Source organism: Delphinus delphis, chromosome 10, assembly GCF_949987515.2.
Source record: "Delphinus delphis chromosome 10, mDelDel1.2, whole genome shotgun sequence".
NCBI classification, from domain to species: domain Eukaryota; kingdom Metazoa; phylum Chordata; class Mammalia; order Artiodactyla; family Delphinidae; genus Delphinus; species Delphinus delphis.
This window is the reverse complement of record NC_082692.2, coordinates 65,700,754-65,714,344: the sequence shown is the minus strand read 5'-3', so window position 1 is coordinate 65,714,344 and position 13,591 is coordinate 65,700,754. Positions and strand designations below refer to the sequence as shown.

The window sequence follows — 13,591 nt, the reverse complement described above, 5'->3', positions numbered from 1 at the left end:
TAACTTTTGCATGCAATTTTAGGGAGGTCAGGGGGTCCATTAAAGTCCATTCGTAGTCTAACCCTGTGTTAGAATTGCTGCCCCAAGGAAATTATAGAATATCCAAGAACTTTATTGCCTTTGTTTAATGCTTTTACTGCCTCATGAATACTTATGAGTATTGGATGATGCTTGCTTGATTCAGTGTATGTTATTAATAGCAGTACTTCTGTGCTGGGCATTTTTAAGTGCAGATGAGTAGGGATGTTAGAATAGTGGCCCTTCCATCTACTTTAACTTTGTATTTACATAATTCACCTGTAAATGTCAACACTTTTAACTATTATGAGCAACAGACATAATTCACAACTATGGAGATCCTACACCAAAGTCAAACTGCTGCAGACTTATGGGATGAGATCTGATGTCCTAATGTGGCATTTAAGGTGCTGCTGCCCAGCTGGCCGCAACCCACCTCTTCAGGGTTTGTCCTAACCCCACTAACCAGATGGTTTGGTAAACATTCCATACATGATATTTACTTAGACAGATTCTTTTACCAGCTAATCCATTGGCTTTTGCCCCTCTTTGCCTTCAGTGTCACTTCTCTTTTCTCCAGAGTCCAGCTCACATCCCTCCTACCTCCTTTATGAAACACTCCCGAAACATTCCAGTTCTTGGGAATACTCCACTCCCTCTGAACTGCAGTAGTATCATTGCCCTTATTAAAAAACCAAACAAGCAAACAAAAAAACACAGTATATACTCTTTTGAGAATAATTGTTTTCTCTGATTAGACCTAACCCCTTTCCTATAGAGATTGTGTTTTTGTGTCTTGTACCTGCATGTAGTAGATAAGGACTAAACGTTTACAAAAATGTGCTAAATTTGTCTGAGTTAGAACACCCTCTAATTAAATAGGGAAATGGAGGGAATGGGCAAGTAGAAATGAGAATTTGGCCATGGATCTCCACCTCCTACGCTGCCTGGAGTGCTTGCACTCTAGCACCTTATGGAGGCCCATTCCTCATTCTGCAGGAGGCAGTAGAACTTGCTCAAAGTGCATGACTGAAGCCTGAGAACAGAAAGCAATTCTGCATCTCAGAAGGGGCTATGCGACTCAACCCGCTTCCTGGCTAAGAGGCCACTTTTTTTTTTTTTGTGGTACGCGGGCCTCTCACTGTTGTGGCCCCTCCCGTTGCGGAGCACAGGCTCCGGAGGCGCAGGCTCAGCGGCTGTGGCTCACGGGCCCAGCCGCTCCGCGGCATGTGGGATCCTCGCGGACTGGGGCACGAACCTGTGTCCCCTGCATCAGCAGGCGGACTCTCAACCACTGCGCCACCAGGGAAGCCCGGCTCTCAATCTTTAACTTAAAAGGTTAATGCTAGTTTAGCTTCTTAATCAGATTATAGTATGGATGCAGATCATTTTTCAAAGTTCTCTAGAGGTACTAGTTTGAGAACGATTGGTATAAAACTATGATTCGAGCCACAGATTTCTGAACATTGCCCGTAGAATAAGCCTGGTCGTGTTGATATCAAGGTTGTTTGGTTTAGGCGTCCAGGGATTGCATCTGTTTTTAGGCCCAGGGAGGGCACAGCTCATGAGTGTGATACGTCTTCGGAGGAGACTAGCATTCGGATTGTTATTTCTATGGGTAAGACTATTCGGTTGTCCACTTCTAGTAGTCGTAGCTCTCCTGGTTTTAGGTCTGATGTTGGGATTATGTAAGAGTCGAAATTTAGGTCTTCATAGTCGGTGTATTCGTAGCTTCAGTATCATTGGTGGCCTCTTGTTTTTACAGTGAGAGAAGGGTTATTAATTTCATCTATTATGTAGAGGATTCGTAGGGAGGGTAAGGCAATTAGAATTAAAATGATGGCTGGAAGGATAGTTCAAACAGTCTCTACCTCTTTGGCGTCTATTGTACTGGTATGTGTTAGTTTGGTTGTAAGTATTAGGGTGATGATATAGAGGACTAGGGAGCTAATTAGGAAAACAATTATTAATGTATGATCGTGGAAGTGTAGGAGTTCTTCTATAATGGGTGATGTTGCATCTTGGAAGCCTAGTTGAAAGGGATATGCCATGGAGATATACAGGATTTTCACTTGTGATTTAACTTTGACAAAGTTATGTAAGGTTTTACTAATATCTCATTTATAAAGAAAGACATAGTGGTTATGGTGTTGGCTTGAAACCGATTAGAGAGGGTTCGATTCCTTCCTTTCTTGATCATTTTGGGTTGACGTATGCTGGTTCTTCAAATGTGTGATATGGCGGAGGACACCCATTTAGTCACTCAAGGTTTGTGGAGGTGAGGTCTACTGTTAATACTTCTTGTTTGGATGTAAACGCTTCTCAGATAATGAAAATTATTAGTATAACTGCTGTTAGTGAGATGAAAGAGCCTATGGATGAGATAGTGTTTCATGTTGTGTAGGCGTCTGGGTAGTTGGAATATCGTCGAGGTATGCCGGATAAGCCTAAGAAATGTTATGGGAAGAATGTTAGGTTTACACCTACGAATATAATTATAAAGTGGATTTTTGCTCATCTTGAGTTAAGTGTGTATCCCGATAATAGTGGGAATCAGTGGGCAAATCCTCCTATGATGGCGAAGACAGCTCGTATTGAAAGTACGTAGTGAAAGTGGGCGACTACGTAGTATATCATGAAGAACAGTGTCTAGTGATGAATTAGCTAGAACGATGCCAGTTAGGCCACCTACTGTGAAGAGGAAAATAAAACCTAAGGCTCATATTAGAGCGGGGGATCATTTAATATTCCCTCTGTGAAGTGTTGCTAATCAACTAAAGACTTTTACTCTTGTGGGGATAGCAATGATTATAGTGGCTGATGTAAAATATGCCCGTGTGTCAACATCTATACCAACTGTGAATATATGATGAGCCCATACGATAAAGCCTAAGAACCCGATAGAAATTATGGCTCAGACTATTCCCATATACCCGAAAAGTTCTTTTTTTCCCGAGTAGTAGGTTACAATGTGTGAAATTATTCCGAAGCCAGGAAGGATTAGAATATATACTTTGGGGTGACCAAAGAATCAAAATTGATGTTGATACAGGATTGGGTCTCCCCCTCCTGCAGGATCAAAGAAGATTGTGTTTAGGTTCTGGTCAGTTAATAGTATGGTAATTCCAGCTGCTAAGACGGGTAGTGACAATAGGAGTAATACTGCTGTGACTAGGACTGATCATACGAAGATCAGTATATTATGAGCATCTGGGTTGGTAAACGATGCATTTACATCAAGGGCTAGCTTGCAGTAAATTAGGGAAGCAGGGTGTAAGGACAGTGGTGAGTGGTGGGGACTTCGGTGATCTAGCAACCACAGGCGCTATTGGAAAAGGGGCACTGTTTCTTAGTTTTAGCCAGTTGTTGTGTTACCAGATCTTGTGATTTTGGGGTTTTTTTTTTTAAAGGAAAACCAGAAATCTGGATTTTCATGTGAAATTTCCTGATTTTAAAGTTTGGTGATGAATTAAAATTTGAGCCACTCCAGTGATCAGAGAAAACCCTTTGCAGACCAGAAATGGTGAAAAATTTGAATTGCCTGGTATACATTCCCAGCTGAGGTTGAATCAGGTGACACGCTGCCATCTTGTTTCAGCTGTAATACATATTTCCCTTGATTTCCAATGAAAGTAGAGTGCTTTCAGATGGAAGTAGAGTGCTCCTATGAAACCTTTCATGAGCCAAACGGCTTAAAGTGAAGAAGCAATTACCTTAGGACACATCTTCTAGTTGTGGCATGCGAACTCTTAGTTGCAGCATGCATGTGGGATCTAGTGCTCTGACCAGGGATCGAACCCGGGCCCCCTGCATTTGGAGCGCAGAGTCTTAACCACTACACCACCAGGGAAGTCCCCAGTTTACTGTATTTTTTATAGTTTGTTGGGAGAGAGAACTAATATGTAGTATTCCTCTTGCTTGATTGGAATCTTTATTCCCTGGTCTTCATGTTTTTCTTTTGAATAACTAAGTGGATAAGAGAAGGAATTTCTTTTTTAATAGACCTATGAGACAAGTAGTAGTACATTCACTTTACATTTGATGAAATGAAGTGAGAATAATGTTTAGGCCACACAGCCAGGGAGTATCAGTGCTCAGACAGTGCCCATGCCTTGTCATGATAAATAGGCTCTGCTTCAGTGTTTGTTTAAGTACATATTTTTTTTTTTGCCCCTCAAATGATTAGATTTCCCTGTTAAATTTTTGTCTTCTTTTAAAGTAACTTTTATTGAAGCATAAAATATATATAAAGTACACAAAATTACATGATTTTTTACACCTGTATATACCTAACAACCACCCAGATAAAAAAATTAGAACATTTGAATAATTTGGCTCTTGGGGGACTTCCCTTGCGGTCCAGTGGTTAAGACTGTGTGCTTTTACTGCAGGGGGCATGAGTTCAGTTGCTGGTTGGGGACCTAAGATCCCTCATGCCGCACAGCGTGGCCCAAAAAAACAAAATAAAAGAGCAAAAACAAAACAAAAAAATTGGCTTTAAAAAAAATAGATTTTGGGACTTCCCTGGTGGCACAGTGGTTAAGAATCCTCCTGCCAGTGCAAGGGACATGGGTTCGATTCCTGGTCTGGAAAGATCCCACATGCCGCGGAGCAACTAAGCCCATGTGCCACAACTACTGAGCCTGCACTCCAGAGCCCGTGAGCCACAACTACTGAGCCCGTGCGCCTAGAGCCTGTGCTCTGCAACAAGACAAGCCACCTCAATGAGAAGCCTGCGTACCGCAACCAAGAGTAGCCCCTGCTCGCCTCAAAAGAAAGCCTGTGCACAGCAATGAAGACCCAATGCAGCCAAAACTTAAATAAATAAATAAAAATTGTTTAAAAAGATAAAAAATAGATTTTGTTTTTTAGAGCAGTTTTGGGTTCATAGCATAATTTGAGTGGAGAGTTCCCATATACCCCTAGGCCCCACTCATACATATCAACATTCCACACCAGAGTGGTACATTTGCTACAGTTGATGAACGTACATTGACACATCATTATCACTCAAAGTCTGTAGTTTATGTACCTTTTATGGGTTTTTACAAATGTATAACGACATATATCTACCATTATAGTATCATACAGAATAGTTCCACTGTCCTAAAAAAAAATCTCTGTTCTTCTGTTCATCCCTTCCTCTCCCTCAGCCTCTGGCAATCACTAATCTTTTTTTTTTTTTTAATATTTTATTTATTTATTTGGCTGTGCTGGGTCTTAGTTGCTGCACGCGGGATCTTCGTTGCGGCATGTGAACTCTTAGTTGCGGCACGTGGGATCTAGTTCCCTGACCAGGGATGGAACCTGGGCCCCTGCATTTTGAGCACAGAGACTTAGCCACTGGACTACCAGGGAAGTCCCACTGATCTTTTTACTGTTCCTTTTCTAAAATGTCATGTAGTCGGAGTCATACAGTGTGTAGCCTTTTTAGATTGGCTTCTTTTACTTAGTAATGTACATTTAAGATTTCTCCATGTCCTTACAGAGCTTTGATAGCTCATTTCTTGTTAGTGCTGAATAATCCATTGTGTGGGTGTACCACCATTTATTTATCCGTTCATCAGTTGAAGGCCATCTTGGTTACTTCTAAGTTTTGACAGTTATGAATAAAGCTACTATGTAATTTGTTTTTTATACAAAATAGATCTTGATGTTTGTTTTTCTAGAGTGAAATGCTTGTTCCGTCCTCCTCCCCTTGGCCGTGCTGCGTGGCTTGTGGGATCTTAGTTCCCCAACCAGAGATCGAACCCGGACCCTCGGCAGTGAAAGTATGGAGTCCTAACCACTGGTCGGCCAGGGAATTCCCTCACTTGCTCTTTTTAAAGAAGAGTAACATGCATTTCATATTTGTTGTGAGCTTAGGCGAATGTTTAGATTCATAACCTATTATAAAGTGGGCCAAATAAAGCTTTCCTTTTCCTACTTCAGCTTTCATCTGATTACCTTCTGTGTGCTTTAGTGTCCTCATCTTTTATTTTTTTAAATGATATATCAGTTTTTAAAAAATATTTATTTTATTTATTTTCCTTATTATTTTTTTTGGCTGCATCGGTTCTTCGCTGCGGCACACGGGATCTTTGTTGAGGCATGCGGGATCTTTTCGTTACGGTGTGCATCTGCTCGGGTTTCTCTCGAGTTGAGGCATACGGGCTTCTCTCTAGTGGTGTGCAGGTTTTCCCTCTCGTTGAGGTGCGCAATCTCAATAGTTGTGGCATGCGGGCTTAGTTGCCTGACCAGGGGTCGAACGTGCGTCCCCCGCATTGGAAGGTGGACTCTTTACCACTGGACCACCAAGGAAGTCCCTAGTTTCCTCATCTTTTAAATGTGGACAACTTTTCCTTTCCTCCTCAACAGCTGTGCACCCTGGCCTGATACCTGGGAAATTGGGCTTTAGGTAGGTAAGCATTTTACTTGGGAAACTATAATCTGTGCTGTGAGCAAACCTTATTGCTGTATGTGGTCCTTATTGAAATACTGGCCCTGTGGGAGGGCGAAGGATCTTGGAGCTGTTTGTAAAACTTATTGAGGGTAAAAATCCTTATCTGAAGGTGATGAAAGCAAATCAAAACCAACTTTCCTTTAAGAATTTTATCTTTTCAAGTATAAGACTGTAGTTAGGGTCATACCCCCTGAACAAAGCAGGTCGATTTTCTAGTCCTCGTACAACCTGAGATTAAGGTAAAATCCTTTGTTAGAAAAAAGTTCAGATAATTGGTTCCGATATTCTTCATTTGACTGATAAGCCCTAAAAGCTATGCAGAGGACTTTGTTTCTCCTTTGGGCTCATCTTGGAGCCTTTTGATAACTGTACCCTTTGCTCCCTGTATCCAGTCTGACTGCTGGGTCTGCTGAAGACTATGTGAGTGGCTTTGGTATACTGACAGCATTGCTTGGCTGTACTTTCTTCCCAAGTCAATTTTTTTGTTTTTATGTATTATTAGTACTTCAGTTTTCCCTATTAAAATATTCAAATTTTGGACTTCTCTGGTGGCTCAGTGGTTAAGAATCCACCTGCCAATGCAGGGGACATGGGTTCGGTCCCTGGTCTGGGAAGATCTCACATGCCACAGTGCAACTTAGCCTGTGCGCCACAACTACGGAGCCTGCGCTCTAGAGCCCGCACACCGCAACTACTGAGGCCACGCACCACAACTGCTGAGCCCGCGTTCTGCAGCTACTGAAGCCCTCATTCCTAGAGCCCATGCTCTGCAACAAGAGAAGCCACCACAATGAGAAGCCTGTGCACTGCAATGAAGAGTAGCCCCCACTCGCCACAACTAGAGAAAGCCTGCGTGGAGCAATGAAGACCCAACACGGCCCCCCCCCACAAAAAAATTCAAATTTTGTCTTAACAGATGTTGTTAATGGAGCCCCACAGAGGCCTTGCATCTGAACTATAGCATTGTCTTGGTAGCTGAACTGGTGATGCCAGTATGGTTTCTCCTCTGCCAGGATAGAGAGTGGGGGAAGGTGGGAGACCTCATTTCTTTTGAGTTGGCTTATAAATTAGTTTTATAATGCAAATAGCAACTGCTACTGGATTTAGATGTTGTGGTTTTTTCTCTTCCATATTACCTAAGGATACAATTTCAGCCGCTCTTCTCAAAGTTTTCTCCTGACCATGTATTGATGCTGGTTGTCAGCATTCAGCGTATTTCCTGGGAGATTTGAAACCCTCCAAGATTATATTATCACCCAAACATTGGAGCTATAATGTGAAGGTTTCCAGATACCATGCTTTCTTCAGGTGGGATGGTTTCAGAGTCTTAGACATTATTTTAGAGTGTGGGGACTTTGGCAATGTTGTGTTCAGTTTCTAGGTGATGTCTAAAGTTGTAGAGAAAATATGTGATATTCTTAAGGGCAAGCCTGGTTCTGAAACTTTTGGTGTCCCCACTATTTAGTTTCTCTTCCTCACATTCTGTGGCCTTGCTTCCTTGTAGTGTGAAAAAGGCACAGGAGTGTTGTCTCTAGTGTCTGAAAGGTTTGGGGTCCCCACATCATTTTGTTAAGGCAGTAAACTTTTTTTTTTAATTTTAAAATAAATTTATTTATTATTTTTGGCTGTGTTGGGTCTTCGTTGCTGCATGGGAGCTTTCTCTAGTTGCAGCGAGCAGGGGCTACTCTTCGTTGCAGTGCGTGGGCTTCTCATGGCAGTGGCTTCTCTTGTTGCGGAGCACAGGCTCTAGGCGCGTGGGCTTCAGTAGTTATGGCGCGCGGGCTCAGTAGTTGTGACTCGCAGGCTCTAGAGTGCAGGCTCAGTAGTTGTGGCACACGGGCTTAGTTGCTCTGTGGCACGGCACGTGGGATCTTCCCGGACCAGGGATCGAACCCGTGTCCCCTACATTGACAGGTGGATTCTTAAACACTGTGCCACCAGGGAAACCCAATGCAGTAAACTTTCTGGGCAAATGAACCTCCCTGTGTACTTACTGCCTAGAGTACTAATCTCACTCAATCCTGTACAGGAGTGGTGCCTGCCTCCCCAGACTAGATTGAAAAGATCCATCTTGGAACTCTTCTTGGAACCAGGTGAGGAAGGTGAATGCTGGTATTTCAAGTATTAGTTGTGGAGCCTTACTTAGACAAGTCATCTGATTTCTCTGCTACTTTGCTTGTAATATTGGATTGACAATACCTAATCTCTTTACTTTATGGTGTTGATCAGATAAAGGGGAAGCTTGTCAAATGGTTAACCTATAGCTTGTTTTATTTTTCTAATGTTATTTTAAAAAATTTATGTATTTGGCTGCGTCGGGTCTTAGTTGTGGCATGCGGGATCTTTCGTTGTGGTGTGTGGGCTCTCTAGTTTTGGCACGCGGGCTCAGTAGTTGCAGTGCACGGGCTTAGTTGCCCTGCGGCATGGGGGATCTTGGTTTCCCGACCAGGGATCGAACCCGCATCCCCTGCATTGGAAGGCAGATTCTTAACCACTGGACCACCAGGGAAGTCCCTATCATACTCTTTTTTTTTTTTTTTTTTGCGGTACGCGGGCCTCTCACTGTTGTGGCCTCTCCTGTTGCGGAGCACAGGCTCCGGACGCGCAGGCTCAGCGGCCATGGCTCATGGGCCTAACTACTCCACGGCATGTGGGATCTTCCCGGACCGGGCACGAACCCGTGTCCCCTGCATTGGTAGGCGGACTCTCAACCACTGCGCCACCAGGGAAGCCCCATACTCTTTTAAAATTGCTTATTTGCCTCTCCTCTCTACCTGCTCTCCATCCTCACTTTCAGTTTTCTGAGGGCAGGAACTGTGTTTGTCTTATTACTACAGTATTCTTCAGGGTCTCATTCATTTTGGGTACTCAGCATATATTTGATTATATACTTTAAAAAGGTTTTTTTGCAGATATTATTTTAATGGTTCACGACTGATTTGGAGACTTTATAATTGCGACTTAGACACAAACTTGATTTGGTGAAAAGTGTTCTGAAACTTATAAAGACTGCTCAACTGGAGGATATTGTGTGGGTCAGGGCCAAGTAGAACACTAGATTTTTCAGGCCAGCACAGGGCATGCCTAGGCTGTTTTGGTTTTTGATATTCTGCATGAAAAATACAATTATTTTTTTAGCATAGAAAGTGAAATGAATGATAAGTTTCTTCCGTATTTTGGAAGGTGTATTATAAAATATGTGGTTGTGTTAGCTATTTCATGAGTGTCTCCAAAGAAAATGCTGCCTTTAGCTTCAGGGAGCTGAATATTAAGCTTGAGTAACTTCATGAAGCAGAATGTACCAGGTACCTTAGGCCCTTAAACATGTTAACTTGACTGTTTACAATGTTGTATTACTTTTCATTGGTAGATTGTGAATAAAGCAGAAGCATGTGGATTTTATGTAGGTAATAAAATTTATCATTTTAGGTGTATGCTACTTAGCCTTTTCAACTCATTGAAACAACTTTCAGGGTCCATTCAGAAACCACACAGTAATTTGAACAGGTAACAGGAGATTGGAGTAGTGATGGGTTGGCTAGTAAGAAGTAGAGTGAATAGCTACTACCTGTAGGGCTGATACAGGGTGCTTAAGGAAGATACCCTTCTGGGACTGAAATCCATATCTTGTTGGAGGATAGGGTGGCCATGACTAACTGGATGGCCGAGAAAGTCATTGTAGTGTCACACTGGCAGAACATGTTGGAAATCTATCCTCCAGAACTTGCTGGAAATCTACCCTCTTGGATGTCAGAGAAAGCCATTTATGGAGGGGTGTCTTGCTGGAACCACTCTGCCGCAAAACTGCTTGAGTGAGGTGTTAGAGGAAGCTACTGGACACTGCGTGCTGCTGACCACTATGCATTGCAGGTGTCAGGCACCCATCAGTGACTGGACAGTGCGGGGAGCTGACTGGCTGGCAGGGGCCTGGTGATAGGAGCATACTGGAACCATGTAGAGAAGCCTCCTCTTTTTGCAGTGTCTCTCCCGTGTCCTCTACTGATAAAGTTTAACATCAGTTGGCAAAGGAAAATATTTAATGGGTTTAGCTCCATTTTTGCAGAGCAGGCCATGATGTTTGGGTTTGGAGCAAAGAGGTAATATATTGATAACTGGTAAACTGCTGTTTGTCAGCACTATATAACAAGTTATTAATTTAAAACAATTTATTTATTTAATAAATAAATAAATATTGGCTGCACTGGGTCTTGGCTGCACCGGGTCTTCGTTGTGGCACATGGGATCTTTAGTTGTGGCATGTGGGATTCTTAGTTGCAACAGGAGGACTCTTAGTTGTGGCATGCAGGCTTCTTAGTTGCAGCATGCGAACTCTTAGTTGCAGCATGCATGTGGGATCTAGTTCCCCGACCAGTGATCGAACCCGGGCCCCCTGAATTAGGAGTCTGACCTACTGGATCACCAGGGAGGTCCCAAGTTATTAATAATTTGATAAGTATTTTCTTAACAGAATTCTCTTGTTGCTACCACCTTATGTTTTCAGTTTGTTTTAATGTAAGTGATTAAACCACTGTTCTGTTCTAGCCAGAGACAACTTCTCTGACTTTTTTCATCGTACATTAGTTAGGCTTGTTCTAAAATTTCATATAAGTGGAATAATATCCTGTGTACTCTTGTATAGGGCTTCTTTCATGCAGTATACTGTTCAGGGATTTATCCATGCTATTGCCTGTATCATTGGTTCATTCCTTTTTATTGCTGTGAAGTATTTCATCGCATGAACATTCCAGTTTGTTGATCTGTTCCCCTGTTGATGGACATCTGGTCTGCTTCCAGGGTTTGACTTATAAGTAAAGCTTCTGTGAACATTTTTGTACAGGTGGTTTTGGAGAACATATACATTCATTTCTCTTGAGGGGAAATGAATTGCTGGATCATAGGGTAGATGTATGTCTTGTTTTATAGGAAACATTGACACCTTTTTCAAAATGGTTGTACCATTTTACATTCCGACCAAGAATATATGAGTTGTGATTGTTCCACGTCCTCAGCAACATTTAGCGTGTTGTCAGTGTTTTGAATTTTAGCCATTTTTGTGAAAGTATTATGATATCTCCTTGTGGTTTTAACTTGCAGTTACCTGATTACTGATGATGTTGAGCACTGGTGTCTCTACTTAACGGTCATTTGTATATTTCCTTTGTGAAGTACAATACTTGTTCAGATTTTCAGCCCATTTAAAAAAAATGGAACTGTTAACTTCCATCTATTATTGTGTTTTAGGAGCTCTTTTTATATTTTGAATACCAGTCAGATATATGTTTGTGAAAATTTTCTGCCAGTGCATGGTGGCTTGCCTATTTATTTCTTATAAGTATATTTCGAAGATTAGAAGTTTTCAGTTTTGTTGAAGTCTGATTTATCAAAATTTTCTGTCATGGCTATTGCTTTCTGTGCCCTTGCCTGTCTCTAAGTGCAGGAGATTTTGCCTGTGTTTTCACTAGAAGTTTTACAGTTTTAGCTTTTACATTCAGGTCTTTGATCCTCCTTGAATTAATTTTTGTGTATTGTGTAAGATTGAAGTTGAGGTTCAAACTCCCTCCCCACCCTCCACCAGTATGGATATCTTGTCCCAGTACCAGCACCATTTGCTGAAAAGACTTGTGTATTTGTTATCTATTCAATTACTCCAAAATTTAGCAGTTTAAAACAGCAAACATTTATTACTTCAGTCTCTGAGGCTCAGTAATTGAAGAGGGGCTTAGTGGGGTGATTCTGGCTCATAGTCTCTCATGAAGTTGCTGTTAGGATGTCTTCTGGGGCTGCCAGTCATAGAGGTTTGCCTGAGGCTGGAGGATCTGCTTCCAAGATGACTTACTTGGCTTTTGGCAGGAGTCCTCAGTTCTTTGATATGTGGGCTCTCTGAGTACCCTCCTGGTATGCAGTTCTGTCCTCCAGAGTGAATGATCCAAAACAGTAAGGAAGAAGCTTCTTATCTAGTCACATACTGTCACTTCTGCCATATTCTGTTTATTAGAATGAAGTCATTAAGTCCATCCCATACTCAGGGAGAGGCGAGAGGAGGGCTCTGCCTTTTGGGGGAAGGAATGTTGAAAAATTTGATGTAGTTTAAAATCACCACAACTTTCTCTGCTCCTCTGTTTGCTTTAGTACTTTGGTCAAAAATTAATTGACTGTGTAGGTATGGGCCTATTTCTGGGGTCTCTGTTTTGTTTCATTAATCTGTTTATTTATCTATATGCCAGTACCCCACTGCTGTAGCTTGTTTTATTTATCTATATGCCAGTACCCCACTGCTGTAGTCTTGAAGTCAGGTAGTATAAGTTGTCAAACTTTATTCTTTATCAAGATTGATTTGGATATTTTAGGTTCTTTGTATTTCCATATACACTTTAGAATTAATTTGTCAATTTCTGTGAAAAAATCTGACATTGTGGTTGAGATTTCATTGAATCTATAGATTCATTTGGAGAGAATTGACAACTTAACAATATTGAGTCTTCTAATCCATGTACATTATATAGATCTCCATTTATTTATGACTTCAATTTCTCTCTGCATTGTTTGATTGTTTTCAGTGTTGAGGTCTTTCATATATTTCATTAAATTTATTCCAAGATATTTAATGTTCTTTTAGTGCTATTGTAAATGAATTGTTTTTTGTCAATATTATTCTTTTTATTTAATTGAAGTACAGTTGATTTACAATATTATATTAGTTCCAGGTGTACAGCATAGTGAGTCAGTATTTTTACAGATTATACTCCATTAAAAGTTATAACAAGATAATGGCAAGAACTCACTGTTCTATACAGTATATCCTTCTTGCTTATCTATTTTATACATAATAGTTTGTATCTGTTAATCCCATACCCCTTATTTGCCCTGCCTCCCTTCTGTCTCTCCTTTGGTAACTACTAGTTTGTTTTCTGTATCTCTGAGTCTCTTTCTATTTTGTGTATGCATTCATTTGTATTATTTTTTGGATTCCACATATAAGTGATATCATACAGTATTGTCTTTCTCTCGCTTATTTCACTAAGCATAATATTCTCTATGTCCATCCACTTTGCTGCAAATGGCAGAGTTCTTCCCCTTTTATGACTACGTAATATTCCATTTGTGTGTGTGTGTATATATGTGTATATATAC

At 41.2% G+C, this 13,591-nt stretch overlaps 1 protein-coding gene across 3 annotated transcripts in view; it reads left to right on the top strand.

Annotated features, from left to right (window-relative positions):
- Positions 1-13,591, top strand: part of IP6K1 (inositol hexakisphosphate kinase 1) — a 74,023-nt gene that overhangs the window by 1,915 nt on the left and 58,517 nt on the right. The window contains exon 1 of one of the 3 annotated variants that reach the window (XM_060022515.1): positions 7,362-8,553. The exons of the other annotated variants lie outside the window; for them this stretch is intronic. The gene's annotated coding sequence lies outside the window, so the exon portion shown is untranslated. Of the gene's footprint in view, positions 1-7,361; positions 8,554-13,591 lie in introns of those variants that run through there. 3 annotated transcript variants of the gene reach the window in all.